Raw genomic sequence first — 13,777 nt, 5'->3', positions numbered from 1 at the left:
TTCAGCAAATGCACTGCTTGGTTATAAGGATTATGAAAGGAAACTAATTCATATCCACTGCATGTGAAAGTCAACTGCTTCTGTGATCATAGAATATTACATTGGATCAGAGCATTTCTCGTCAGTGGCAGGATAGAGAGGGCAATGTCGCTCAGAAACCAACAGTAGTATTTGAATGAGAAAAGAACTAGACTAGGATTTCATAAGTGTTTGGCAGAGATAGGGAACAAAAATGGTTTGCTCTCTTTGGAGAGTAGGCCAAGGCCATTTTAACCATAGCTCAACCAATGGTTGGTTTCATTACAAGCACTTAAGTTTATGCTCTACATCTTATTTCAATAAACTACTCCTATTTTGAGCTTGGAAATGCGAATGCAGTTAATTCAAAATCATTCGTGCCATTCTGTTAAGTACACTCAAGTTCCCCATTCATTCCCATAAATGTATTATTTCAATGTTTATAGACATCAGGGCTCCTGTTTCATGTTAGAAGTTTATAAAACTGAGGGGTATAGGTAGGATGGATAGCCAGAACCTTAGTCACAGGGCTCTAGAGTTGAGAATTAGAGACCACAAGTTAAACAAGAGGGGAGAAATGTAAAATATCTGAATGACAATGGGTGGGTATCTCGAATAAGTTTAGAGGTGGTAGAGGTCAATACAATTACAAAATTTAAAATAGAAGTGTTACAGACTAGTGAAATTAAGACATCATATATGATCATCGCAATAAACGTTGGCAAGGTGGTCAGAAAGAACCTGTTTCTATACCATATTAGAAGCAGTGCAAACCTAACATTCATAAATCAGAAAGGCTAATGATAAAATTTAAACCACAATAGTTAAGTACTACACAAATAATATTTACATTAATCTTCACTTTCTTATGCAGACTAGTTCCAAATTGTATTCTGGTATTAAAAATATTTTACAGAAATCATTAATAAGCACTTTTAAACCTTTGTCATTTCAGAAACCTCATTCAAGAAGATCTTACGACAATTCTATCAACTGAAAACTTCTATGCAAGCTTTGTTGGAATTCTCCCAAGTTTGACAGTACAAACGTTTCACCACACAGCACCACTCAGCATAGTAAATTAGATTCCAATTCCTGGAACTGTAGAAGTTGTGCACTTGCTGTCAATAAACCTATGAATCAAGAAAAAATTAACTATCTGCAGTGAAGATAGATAGCCCTAAACTGGAGGATGTGCAAGTCCTTTCTAATTTTTGAAAATATTTTATTTTTGATTTTCATAGACTCACAAAATTAAATAATTCAATATTTCCAACATTCATATGTATATAGAGTATATTTATCCCCTCCCTCACCCCCACATACAGCTGAAAATGCAGTCAAGTAATTTATACTGATACAAATGCCAGTGAGGCCAACGACTCCTACAGAAACCTAGAAAGAAAAACCTCAAAATGATAATGACTAAGCAACAAAGATGAAAAATTGAAGAAAGAAACTCCATAAACCCAAAAATAACAACTGAAAACACACATCATCCTGTTTCATTAGTCACACTCATTTCCCCACTGGGGAAGTCGTACCTACATCACCTTGAATGAGTTTCAGTTCCAGGATAAAGTGAGGGAAGTAAAAGAGCAGGTTGTATATTGCACAAAAAGCTGCTGACAAGTCAGTGTGGAAATGGAACAGCAAACCAGGGAGCTGCAGGTGAACCACAGAAAAGACCAATTTCAGCAATACCTCCTTCCTCATTGGGCATAAACCTACGTCGGGCACATTCTCCTCACCACTTAAAGTCCCTCTACTCTATTCTTATTTAACCATATAACCACTTACATCACAGAACAGGCCAGTTCGGCCCTACTAGTCCATGCCGTAACAAATCCCCGCCCTCCTAGTCCCACTGACCAGCACCCGGTCCATACCCCTCTAGTCCCCTCCTATCCATGTAACGATCCAGTCTTTCCTTAAATGTAACCAATGATCCTGCCTCGACCACGTCTGCCGGAAGCTCATTCCACATCCCCACCACCCTCTGCGTCAAGAAATTTCCCCTCATGTTCCCCTTATAATTTTCCCCCTTCAATCTTAAACCATGCCCTCTAGTTTGAATCTCCCCCTTTCTTAATTGAAAAAGCCTATCCACATTTACTCTGTCTGTCCCTTTTAAAATCTTAAACACCTCTATTAAGTCCCTTCTCAATCTTCTACGCTCCAGAGAAAAAAGCCCCAGTCTGCACAACCTTTCCCTGTAACTCAGACCCTGAAATCCTGTCAACATTCTCGTGAACCTTCTCTGCACTCTCTCTATTTTGTTTATATCTTTCCTATAATTTGGTGACCAAAACTGTACACAGTACTCCAAATTTGGCCTCACCAATTTAAACGAAAATAAGCATCAAGTGACTTTAATACAACGATAATTTCCCTGCAAATTTGGTGTGCTTTCCCCAAAAGATTTCAACCTGTAGGACACCCCAGTTGAGTAACTACCTCCATTCTAAGCAAACACATGATGGCTTTGGCCACTTCAAGGACATTATTTCAGAATTTATTGTCATGAACAAGTCATGAAATTCAGTGTTCTGTGGCAGCTTCATAATGCAAATATACATATTATAACATTACTATAAAACATTACTATAAAAAATAAAATAACAAAATAATGGTGCACAAAAAGTAAGACAATGTCTTTGGTTCATTGATTATTCAGGAATCTGATGGCAGCGGGGAAGAGAAGTCCTTGTGCCACTGAGTGCTCATCTTTAGGCTCCTGTACCTTTTCCCTGATGGTAGCAGAGTAAAGAGGTGAGGATAGAGGCTGCTTTTTTAAGACTCTACCTCATGTAGATGTCCTCAATGGAGTAAAGTCTGGTGCCTGTGATGTTGCAGGCCATGTTAACAACCCTCTGGAGTTTATTCTTGTCCTGAGAGTTGGCGTCTCCATACCAGGCAGTGATGCAACCAGCCATAATGCTCTCCACAGTACACCTGTAGAAATTTCCAAGAGTCTTTGATAACATACTGAATCTCCTCAAACACCTCACAAACTATAGTCACTGGCAAAACTTCTTTGTGATTGCATCAACGTGGAGGCTCCAGGACAGATCTTTGGAGACGCTGAAGTTCTTGACCCTCTCCACTACTAAGCCCTCCATGATGACTGGGTCCTGCTGTTCCCCTGACTTCCTCCTGAAGTCCACAATCATCTCCCTTGGTTTTGCTGACGTTGAACATAAGGTTGTAGTCTTTACACCTTTCAATGAGCTGATCTATTTCCCTCCAGTACGCTTCCTCATTGCTGTCTGTGATTTTGCCGACAACTGTGGTGTCATTGGCAAACTTGTAGATGGCATTGGAATTGTGCCTGGCCACAGTCATGGGATAATGAGTAGAGCAGTGGGCTAAGCACATATCCTTGGCGTGTGCCTGTGTTGACGACAGTGAGGAGACGTTTCCAATTCGTACTGACTGTGGTCTTCTAATGAGAAAGTCAAGGATCCATTTGCAGAGGGGGGTACCAAGGCCTAGGGTTTGTAGCCTCTTGACCAGCATGGTTTTGAAAGCAGAGCTATAATCTATGAAGAGCAGCCATATATGTGAATTGCTGTTTAAGGTGAACTAGAGCTGAGTGGAGAGCCAACAATATTGCATTTCCCTTTGTCTGTATTACCCATAATACACATTTTCACCCATCTTTCCTGAACATTTTGAGGATCAGTCTTGCATCATTTCCAATAATGAACTGTCACTCTCCAGCCTTGTGAATTTACACAAATGCACAGCGAGCTCAAATTTGACTCAATCTTGCCAGAGTAGTGGCTCAATTACTGAGCTGGCAGTTAAACGCCAAAATTACCAGAAGACAAAGTCAAGTCCAACTATGGCAGCAGAAAAACTTGAATTCAAACAAGTTTCCAAATAGATTGTTGGAGAAATTCCCCTTGGTACACTTTGGGGAAGGTAACCTCACATCCTTATGGACTTCGCCTATGTGCAAATCATCCCCAAATGTAGTCAACAAACCAAAAGAGTCAAACATAGCATGGAAACATAAAGCAGCTATTGCAGCTAACCATTTCAATTCTGCAATAGCAGGTGTGTTATGTGTAAATAAGAACTACATTTCCCAGCACGCAATGTGTGTGGTTGGGCAGAAACCGAAAGTGGAGTCATGGGCATTGTCGCTAGAAGTCAGTTGAAATAGCTCAAGGAAAATGGTGTCGGTTAAGAGTTAGACCCATGTAAAACCGTTTTTCTTGAAAGAAAAAGCATAACATGGTGTCAGAAGTCTCTGAGTAAGAGAAGACAAATAGTTCTTAAGCATGGATAAGTCCTCCCACACCGATGCAGTTTATCGGCAATCTAGCCAATAATTGGAGATGACATGATGAGGAAGGAGCAGTGGTCATCAATCCTCAGAGCTCCTGGACCAAGAAGCCAAAAACAATTAAAAAAAAATAAAGTGCAAATACTAAAAATAGCAAGGAAAATAAAGGTTCCTACCTGACAAAATTGGGGAGAAAAAAAACACCAGTCAAATAAAGGCAGTCAGCAAGGTAGGAGAAACTGCTAGCACCTGATCAGGCCTGCCTTGAGGAGCCCACGATGGCGACGCCAATTCCAGGCACAAAGTCCGGGGGTCCCAACCCACAGAATGTGGCCAGCACTCACCTGGGAGGCCAGCAAGAGATGAGAATGACTTGGGGAGGAGAGGAGACACTTTCTGACCAGTCATTGGGAGGCAAGGTGCCTCCGGAGAGGTCAGAGCCTCAGGTAAGGTGTGTCACATTCCTCCCTCACCCCCACCCCCCCGAGGACAGCGAGGAACACTCAGGAGTGGAATTTGATGGGTGGCAGGAGCAGCTTGCGGGAGGACGCAAGAGACCTTGGCCTCACGACGACAGATGGCTCCAGAAGTGAATCCAAGGAGGAGGGAAGTGACGAGGAGGTCAGAGGTGGCAGCAGGAGAAGAGAGAAATGAAGTCAGGAGCCAAGATGGCGTCAGGGCACTGAGCTCTCACTCACGACGTCCTAAAGGCCATGGGAAGGATGGAGGAGCCCTGGCCAGAGATTTAAACAAAAAAAACAGGGGAACTTTATAATAAAGTGGACAGATGGGAAAATGCCCTAAATGGACTGACAGGAATGGTGACTGAAGTGGAGGAAAGAACTTGGGATAATGAAGAAAGAATAAATAAATTGGAGAGGGAAGCTACTGCATGAGGGGTAGAAAGGGGACACCTCTGGTAGAGAATTGATACTCTGGGGAAATCATAGCCGAAGGAACATGATAAAAATTGTGAGGTTGAAGGAGGGCACAGAAGGGAGGGATCCCGTGGTGTTCTTTCAATGTTGGCTACCAGAGATTTTGGGAAGGGAGAATTTGGGAGAATCAGTAGAGGTCGAGAGGGGGCATTGGTCCTCCTCCCGTGCCCAGGCCTGGCCCCTGGTCAAAGGCTACACTCAGTACTGGTGAAGCTCCTGCATCACCGGGATCAAAAGAAAATTTCAGGTGCAGCAGCTGTCAGGCCGAAAGTGAGGGGGGTGCCAATGGAACCAGAGGAGAAGAAGGTGTTATTCTACCCAGATGCAAGTGTGACCCTCCTAAAACAAAGAAAGGAATTTGAGCCAATGAAAAGAATGGTTAAACAAAAAGGGTATGAATATGTCCTCAGATATCCAGCAACACTAAAAATCGTAATGCCAGGAGGTGGGGAGAAAAAGTTCCTGTCAGAGGTCAAAGAGGCCCAACAGTTTGTAAAACAGTTGCTGGTTTGGAAGGAATAAGTGCCAAATGGGTCAATGCTTTGTTGTATGCATGAATATACTGTAAATCGCAGCTGTAATAATTGCAAGTTTAACTATTTCTTAAATACACTTTTGTGGGAAAATTTGTAAAAAGGAAAATAGACCGAGGGGCTTGGAGGGGGGGTGGGGTGGAACATGGAGAGATATGGGAGGTAGATGGGTGCAAAATGCAGAGCCTATGGTGAGGAGGGGGATGGTGACAACACAAAGGGTGAAGTCACCAGGGTGGGGGAGGGGGGTGGGGAAGGTGAAGGAAGATCAAAAGAAGTAGGATAGAGATGGGGGAATAAGTGAATTTGAGAGTTTGTTTTTGTATGTTATGCATTCTTTTTGTCTTTTTTGTTTCTTGTTTTTCCTTTCTAGGGTTTGTCACTTACTCGGTGGAGTTCCTGGCTGAAGGAAAAGGATTGGGTGGACATTGGACATGGATAGTCAAGGTATGGGTGGGGGAGGTGTGGAAAAACAGACTTGGGAAGAGACTCTGGGGAATGGCCAATAATACCAGTTTTAATGTAAACAGTCTGAATGGGAAAGTGAAGAGGAAAAGAGACTTGGCACACAAAGAAAATGGGGGAAGATCTGGCCTTCCTCCAGAGCAGAGCAGGAACATCAAAAATTTAAAAGGGGATGGGTGGGCCAAGTAATAGCCTCCTAGTTTGGTTCTAGGGCAAGGAGTGTGGCAATCTTGATAGGAAAAAGTTTTTCAGTAAGAGTGAAAAGCATGGTCACAGACAGAGCAGGGAGATTTGTAATGGTTCACTGTCAGATATATTCAGAGTTGTGGACTCTAGTGAATGTATACACCCCAATCTTGATGACGAAAAGTTCATACAAGATATCTTTTTGAAACTGGCAGAGGGAAGAGAAAATATTCTGGTTGGGTACTTTTAAACTTTTGTCTGGATCCTGACCTGGACAAATCAAAGAAAAAAATAGCAAAGAGGTACCATTGATTTTATGTAGGAGCTGAATTGATAGACAAATGGAGGCAAAAAACACCCAGGGGAGAGGGATTACTTCTACTCAAGGAAACATGATTGCTACTCTAGGATAGATTTATTTCTGGCTTCAGCCCACATAGGGTAGGATCATGGAGAATGAGTACACAATTAGGCTTTTTTCAGATCATTCATCTTTGACATTGATCATAGAAATGCCAGATAAGCAAAATCTCCGGTAGCCAACATTGAAAGAACACCACGGGATCCCTCCCTCTGTGCCCTCCTTCAACCCCACAATTTTTATCATGTTCCTCCGGCTATGATTTCCCCAGAGTATCAATTCTCTACCAGAGGTGTCCCCTTTCTACCCCTCATGCAGTAGCTTCCCTCTCCAGTTTATTTATTCTTTCTTCATTATCCCAAGTTCTTTCCTGCACTTCAGTCACCCTTCCTGTCAGTCCATTTAGGGCATTTTCCCATCTGTCCACTTTATTATAAAGTTCCCCTGTTTTTTTTGTTTAAATCTCTGGCCAGGGCTCCTCCATCCTTCCCATGGACTTTGGGCACCTTAATACATTGCTATTAAAGAAACCAGAGTTTTGTAGCTTTGTTAGAACACAGATAGACATGTTCTGTGAGACCAACTATGCCTCTACTGTGGATAAATTTTTCCTCTGGGATACTCTCAAGGCATATCTGAGAGGTCAAATAATTGGATACACTAAAGCAGTCAAAAAGGAATATATGAGGGAAGTGGAAGAATTGGAACAGATTACTTGTTTAGAAAAAGACTTTCAAAAGTGCAGCTCGAAAGAATATAGGGTTCTAACAAACAAAAAAGTGAAATACAATAGACTTCAAACGTACAGTATACAAGAGGCCATAATAAGTTCAAAAAATATTATGAATTGGGGGAGAGAGCCCATAAAGTGCTCTCCTCGCAGATGAGGGCAGAGCAGGCCTCAAGGATGATCAATGTGATAAAACCGGAAATGACAGGTTCTCGTACAAGTAATAGGGGGCTGTATGGTGACCATCAAAAACAAGGGGCAGCATCTAAAGTCACAGCTACTGATTGTAGCAAGGATATTTTTGCCAATATTAAGTCTAAGTGCATGTGAAGAGGTCAACCTGGTGAAAAGTGTTTTCAGAGTGGCTTCACAGACTGAAGATAAGCACACAACACTCATGAAAGAGTGTGCAGATGTCTTTGAGGGGCATGGATGTTTACTTGGCATACACAAGATCCACGTAGATGAGACAGTGGCTCCTGTTGACCATGCATACAGGAAACTTCCATTTCCACTCAGAGACAAACTTAAACAAGAACAGATGAAAGTCATTCAAAAAATAATTGAATAACCTACAGATTGGGTCACCCCACTGCTCATTGTGCAAATGAACAATGGGATCTCAATAAAACATCAAGAGAGCATTTTAAATTGCCAAACACTGAAAGAAATCATGTCCCAGTTTGCAGGTGCCAAGTGGTTTAGCAAGCTCGATGCATCATCGGAATTTTGGCAGATGAAATTTGATGAGGCAACTTCGAGACTATGCACTTTAAATACTACACAAGATACTGCTTTCTTCTGCTACCATATGGGATCTTGTCTGAGCATAAATCTATCATAAAACCATCCACATAATCTTTGAAAGTATACCTGGAGTTGAGACCATGGATGACATCATTGTAAGGATGGACATGATATGCAAGTGCTTGTCATGACATGGAATGTAAATTGAAATTAAATAAAGAGAAATGTGAGTTTGACGTAAAGATACTGACCTTCATAGGAGGTGTCATAATCATATCTGAATAGGAAGTGAAGCCTGATCCAAGAAAGACATCAGCCATTGAGAATTTTGTGAGGCCCCAAAACAAAGGAGATGAGACATTTCTTGGGAATGGTGACTTACCTGGACAAGTTCATCCCTCATCTGTCAACTATGTCAGCACCACTTAGATCACTCCTTGAGCAGAAACATTAGTGGATATGTTCGCACAAGCAAGAAGAGTGCTTCCAGGCTTAAAAAAAATCCTAATTCTATTCTAAAATTTTCTGATCTGGAGAGATGCACCAGGATCCCAGCTGATGCATCCCAACATGGCCTTGGAGAAGTACTACTGCAGCCACATGAGGACACATAGTCATCTGTAGCCCATGGATCAAGCGCTTTAACAAGTGCAGAAGCTAACTATGCACAAATAGAGAAAGAGCTTCTTGCTAGCACCTATGGTCTTTGAGGTTTAGACTAGCAGGGGAGTAGCTACGTCATATACCCTAGACGGGCGGAGCGGTCCTCTTCTAGGGGGCCATCCTCTGCGACCGAGCGCTGAGCTTCGGGAGGGATGCACATGGAGCTGTGAGGGAAGGGTGACACCCGCCTAGCCAGCCAGATCAGCCGAATCATTCCTAGCGATCAATGGGGTGACAGATGTCACAGCCAGATCGCCCTCACACCCTGCTAGCACTTATGCATGCTAAGTTTCATCATATTTTTGGACAAGCTTTGGAAGTGGAGACAGAACATAAACCACTGGTCTCAATTATGTCTAAACCATTGAATGACTGTCCCATAGGAGTATAGCACATGTTGATAAGGCTGCAGAAATACAATGTGAAAATGATCTACATGCCAGGAAACTACACGTTTGCAGCTGATACATTGTCGCTGTTTTTCTTTTTTTTTTAAAAAAAACTTATACAAACAAAAATGGTACAATTCAATAAGATAGTATGGACAGTTACATAAACTAAAGATATTCGTATAACTCTAACATACATTGTTGTTGTTGCTGTTGGGTAAGTCACAACTTGCACTCGACTTGGATTAAAGTGAGGGAGAGTTGCTCAGGTCATCAGCCTCACTATCTAGACCCAATGGCAAGACATAGTCGAGACAGCTAGAGATAGGTCAAGATGCAGTGGATGGCCAGCAGTGTTCTGTATGTGTCTCACTGTGCCCTCTTAGCGCTCCACAGCGCATGCTGACAATGTCTTTCTGCCTGTTGAACCAGGCTTCACATGCTAGGTAGACAAGCCCTGAGTGTTGTGGGTCCACGGCAGTTCTTGCAGTGTGCTCACAAGCCTCCCTACCCATTGTTGGGCACCCTCATCCGCCTTTGCAGCTGTTGGGAGATGTCTCCTCTTCCGCCTGCTCTGCCGTTGGGATGATCACCTAGTGATGTAGTAATCAGCCCCTCTCTTGTTTTCGCCCGCTAGCTGAAGTGGTTTCCAGGGTGTGGCACGAGGAGCCAACAAATGAGAGATTTAGGAGATGAGTGAGGTCCAGTGATGCGTACCATCCCCACCTTAGTGAGGTACAGCTATCAGCACCAAAGGTATTTCCTCTCCTCAGAGCTCCCTACATAAATTGTAAATCATATCCATAATTCATATTCTAAATAGTATATACCTTTTTGAATAAAAACTAATTAAAAAAGAGGAAAGAATAAAATAGTAGAGAAAAACTCAAAACCCTGAGCCATCTGCACTGCCAGATACTACATATTACTAGTATTAAAAGAAAAAAGGCTAAAAAAAAGGAACACAGAAAAGATACAAGTCAAATAATTAATTTGGACTATAATTATAAAGTAAGACAGTGAGTCATAAATGCCCCCCATAACTTCTGGAATCTGGTATCTGAAATATTAAATGAATAACTAATCTTTTCTATATTCAAACAGGACATGATGTCTTGCAACCAGGAGTAGGCAGGGCAGCATCCTTCCGTTTCAGTAAAATGGCACACCTCGCCAAAAGAGGCAAAATAAATGGCGCAACTCTGAACCAGAGATAAAGAAGGATCATTCCCTCCTGTTGTACTGAAGAGGCCACCAAAGAATTCTGTGTTAAATCTAGATTGAACATTTTTGATAAAGTATGGAAAACCTCTCCAGTATTTTTCTAGATTAGGACAAGTCCAGAACGTATGAATTGATGACATTTCTCCTCTCTTACACCTATTACACCAGGAAATCATATTGTAATAAAAGCAAGACAATTAAGCCTTAGACAGATGTGCTCTATATACCACTTTGAATTGTAATAGGCAATGTCAAGCATATAACGAAGAGCTATTAACCAACTTAAGAACTGTGTCCCAATCTGCATCCAATATAGTCAACTTCAAATCCTGTTCCCAAGCACTTTTTATTTTAACTAACTAAATCTGAATTAACTATAACTATTTCTTGCAAATAGTAGATATTAATCTTTTATGAGAAGGCATTAAGCTAAAGAAAAACTCGTATACAAAATTTGATTCAGACTCTCTCAGAAATTAGAAATTTGTCATTCAAAAAAATGCCAGACTTGCAAATATCTAAACAATTGGAATTTGGGCAAGTTAAATTCCTTCAAATATCCTCTCTGAAAAATATCGTCATCTAAAGAGGGTTAAAAAAGTAATTGGATACGATAGGACTTGAGAAAAATTATGAAATGCAAGATGTTTTCTAAATTGTGTCCAAATTCTCATGTTTAACAATTGGGTTATCTATCAATAAAGTTGAGAATGGAAGTGAAGAGACCAGAAGCACTGAATTAGAAAAATGTTGGGGGGGGAAAAGAGGAATTCAGCTCCATTGATATCTATAATGCGCAGTCAGAATGATTATGAAAGAAGGACCAAGGCATAAGACTTTGTATATTGACTGTCCAATAGTAGAATCTGAAGTTAGGTAGAGCCATTCCACCATTTTTCTTAGATCTCAAGCAGTTGTCAAGAAAGAAAAGAGCGACCAAGAGGTTAATGCAGTGATACAGGCCGATGTTGACATGGTTATCACCTCATTTCCAGTATCCTGGAATAGAACAGAGCAAATCAGGAAAGCAACAGAGACAGATGAAACAATGAAAGAGCTCAAAGGTACAATACAGAAAGGATGGCCGGCAGCTGAGAATGATTGTCCAATGGGTATTTGGGATTACTGGGCATGCAGAGATGAACTGTCAGTTGTGACAGATAGTCTTCAAAGGGAACAGTGTTGCAATGCAACAAAATGGCCCAGAAGATACATAAAGGACATCTTGGTGAGTAAAAATGCAAACATAGAGCTCAAGAGATGATGTACTGCCCAAGAATGAAGCAAGACGCAAGCCAGACCACTGCTTCATGCGAAATATGCCTTACCTATAGACAACAAGCTCCAACTCATAGTCGTGACCTATCACCCGTCAGGTATGCAAAAGTGTCAAGCACAGAAAGAAAAGGAACATGTAGTTCAGAATGCACATGCAAATATAAGCAGTACACCAGTGGAAACACATATATAACATATATATATATATATATATATATGTTGGAGTTGGAGGCGGCGGCCCCAGTCTGGGCACAGGGAGAGCAGCAGCGGCCCCGGCCCCGGAGAAAGGTAGACGGCGACGGCCCCGATCCGGGCAGGAGCAAGGGGGAGATGGCGGCCCCGGCCTCGGTCGAGTGAGGCAGGCGGAGGCCCCGGTCTGGGCAGGGAGTGGGAGGCGGCGGCCCCAGTCCGGGCACAGAGAGAGCAGCAGCGGCCCCGGCCCCGGCGAAGGGTAGGCGGCGGCGGCCCCGATCCGGGCAGGAGCAAGGGGGAGACGGCGGCCCCAGCCTCGGTCGAGTGAGGCAGGCGGAGGCCCCGATCCGGGCAGAGAGTGGGAGGCGGCGGCCCCAGTCCAGGCACAGGGTGAGCTGCGGCGGCCTCGGCCCCGGTCCGGGCAGTATGGACCGACCTAGGAGGGGAGGCAGGCCCCTCCAGCCCGGGTAAGAAACCTGCATAGGAGAAGGCCACTCCGATATAAAACCTACGACCCAAGGACCTCGCTGCCACATCCCAGCTTGCTTGGCCACGGCACACGAACCATGGGTGTAAAGGGTGGGGCCAGTACTGCGCACACTGCACTCCACCTAAAAGCTCCTTTGCGCAGGCCCGAGGACAGGTCCACGTCCTCCCCCTCCACGTCCTCCCCCTCCACGTCCTCCCCCTCCACGTCCTCCCCCTCCACGTCCTCCCCCTCCACGTCCTCCCCCTCCACGTCCTCCCCCTCCACGTCCTCCCCCTCCACGTCCTCCCCCTCCACGTCCTCCCCCTCCACGTCCTCCCCCTCCACGTCCTCCCCCTCCACGTCCTCCCCCTCCACGTCCTCCCCCTCCACGTCCTCCCCCTCCACGTCCTCCCCCTCCACGTCCTCCCCCTCCACGTCCTCCCCCTCCACGTCCTCCCCCTCCACGTCCTCCCCCTCCACGTCCTCCCCCTCCACGTCCTCCCCCTCCACGTCCTCCCCCTCCACGTCCTCCCCCTCCACGTCCTCCCCCTCCACGTCCTCCCCCTCCACGTCCTCCCCCTCCACGTCCTCCCCCTCCACGTCCTCCCCCTCCACGTCCTCCCCCTCCACGTCCTCCCCCTCCACGTCCTCCCCCTCCACGTCCTCCCCCTCCACGTCCTCCCCCTCCACGTCCTCCCCCTCCACGTCCTCCCCCTCCACGTCCTCCCCCTCCACGTCCTCCCCCTCCACGTCCTCCCCCTCCACGTCCTCCCCCTCCACGTCCTCCCCCTCCACGTCCTCCCCCTCCACGTCCTCCCCCTCCACGTCCTCCCCCTCCACGTCCTCCCCCTCCACGTCCTCCCCCTCCACGTCCTCCCCCCTCCACGTCCTCCCCCTCCACGTCCTCCCGCTCCACGTCCTCCCGCTCCACGTCCTCCCGCTCCACGTCCTCCCCCTCAAAAGATGCTCACAAACTCAAGCTAGCATGCTGGAACATCAGAACCATGCTAGACAAGGCTGACAGCCACCGACCTGAAGGTCGGTCTGCCCTCATCGCACATGAACTCCTCAGACTTGACATCGACATAGCCGCTCTCAGTGAAGTCCGCCTGGCAGATGTAGGCAGCCTCCAAGAACGCAGCGCGGGCTACACACTCTACTGGTCTGGCAAGCCTTCGGATGAACGACGCCTATCTGGTGTAGGCTTCATGGTCAAGAGCTTCATTGCCTCCAAACTCGAAAACCTTCCGACAGGCCTCTCGGACCGAATCATGTCCATGCGACTCCCCC

At 44.9% G+C, this 13,777-nt stretch overlaps 1 protein-coding gene and 1 long non-coding RNA gene across 4 annotated transcripts in view; one reads left to right on the top strand and one right to left on the bottom strand.

Annotated features, from left to right (window-relative positions):
- Positions 1–13,777, bottom strand: part of LOC138737068 (forkhead box protein O3-like) — a 139,466-nt gene that overhangs the window by 115,070 nt on the left and 10,619 nt on the right. The gene's annotated exons all lie outside the window — the stretch shown is intronic.
- On the top strand, positions 6,029–10,755 carry LOC138737069 (uncharacterized). 2 transcript variants are annotated; one of them, XR_011340754.1, is made up of 2 exons: positions 6,029–6,230; positions 10,429–10,755. It is a non-coding gene; the product is annotated as an uncharacterized lncRNA (long non-coding RNA). The 2 variants fall into 2 exon arrangements; XR_011340753.1 differs by lacking the exon at positions 10,429–10,755 and adding an exon at positions 8,208–8,508.

The sequence above is a fragment of the Narcine bancroftii genome, chromosome 6 (genome assembly GCF_036971445.1).
Source record: "Narcine bancroftii isolate sNarBan1 chromosome 6, sNarBan1.hap1, whole genome shotgun sequence".
Classification (NCBI taxonomy): domain Eukaryota; kingdom Metazoa; phylum Chordata; class Chondrichthyes; order Torpediniformes; family Narcinidae; genus Narcine; species Narcine bancroftii.
Note: the sequence above shows the minus strand (reverse complement) of the source record. Positions and strands in the feature narration are given on the sequence as shown.